A 1,084-nucleotide genomic window follows, 5' to 3' on the forward strand; every position below is an offset into this window, starting at 1 on the left:
TCAAAGTACAGATTACTGATGGCTATACAGACCTAATCCATAATCATATCATTATGGAATGAATTCCTATAATGCCTGCACTCTATTAGGATTAGAATCATAGAATCCCTGCAGTACAGAAGGAGGCCACTCGGCCCATCGAGTCTGCACCGAACACAATCCCTGTCCAGGCCCTATTCCAGCACCCCACACATTTACCGTGCTAATCCCCTTGACACTAGGGTCAATTTAGCATAGCCAATCAACCTAACCTGCACATCTTTGGTCTGTGGGAAGAAACCGGAGCACCCAGGGGAAACCCATGCAGACACAGGGAGAACGTGCAAACTCCACACAGACAGTGGCTGAGGCTGGAATTAAACCTGGGTCCCTGGCACTGTGAAGCAGCAGTGCTAACCACTGTGCCACCATGCCACCCTAAAAGGAGGGGCTTTGTATTGGCCGGGAATCAAACCCAGTCCTCCCACGTGGCAGGCGAGAGTTCTACCACTGAACCACCAATGCACGTTCTTGCCTTGTGCTCTTTTTCTGCTCCCTTGTCCCTGGCTCTGCACTTACTTAAAAGCTCTTCATCTCTAACATCTTGGAGTTCTGATGAAAGTTCACTGACCTTAAACATTTGCTCTGTTTCTCTAGCCTCAGATGCTGTATAATCTACTGCCTCTGGCATTTCTGTTTATATTTCAGATTTCCAGCATCCTCAACATTTTACTTTTGATTAATTATTCTTGCTGTGTGATGTGACTATAATGTACTTGTTAATACATTTGTATGAAATACTTTTATCTGTTTTATATTTTTCTTAATGAAAAACAAATATATTTTATTCAGTCATTATATAGTAGAATTGCATAGAAGGAGGAAGGTTCTTAGACTTTGTAAGCATCATAGGGCACCTTGCTTTTGTGGCGGTGGAAGTTGCTGGTTTGTAATTTCCCTCAAGGTTCTAGTTTTTGTTTGTAATTCACTTTTGACAGGCAAATTTCCTGGTTTGTGAGTGTTTTTAGGAATATGTTAAAGGCAGTTTGCTACTTTCTGAGTTCCAGAAAGTCTGTATACATTCTCCTTTTTGATTACTTTGTAT

General features: G+C 42.0%; 1 non-coding gene across 1 annotated transcript; it reads right to left on the minus strand.

Moving 5' to 3' along the window:
* Positions 1 to 433: 433 nt before the first annotated feature.
* Positions 434 to 504, minus strand: trnag-gcc (transfer RNA glycine (anticodon GCC)). The gene has a single exon. It is a non-coding gene; the product is annotated as a tRNA-Gly (tRNA).
* Between the last annotated feature and the right edge of the window lie 580 nt (positions 505 to 1,084).

This window comes from Mustelus asterias, chromosome 7 (genome assembly GCF_964213995.1).
Source record: "Mustelus asterias chromosome 7, sMusAst1.hap1.1, whole genome shotgun sequence".
NCBI lineage: Eukaryota > Metazoa > Chordata > Chondrichthyes > Carcharhiniformes > Triakidae > Mustelus > Mustelus asterias.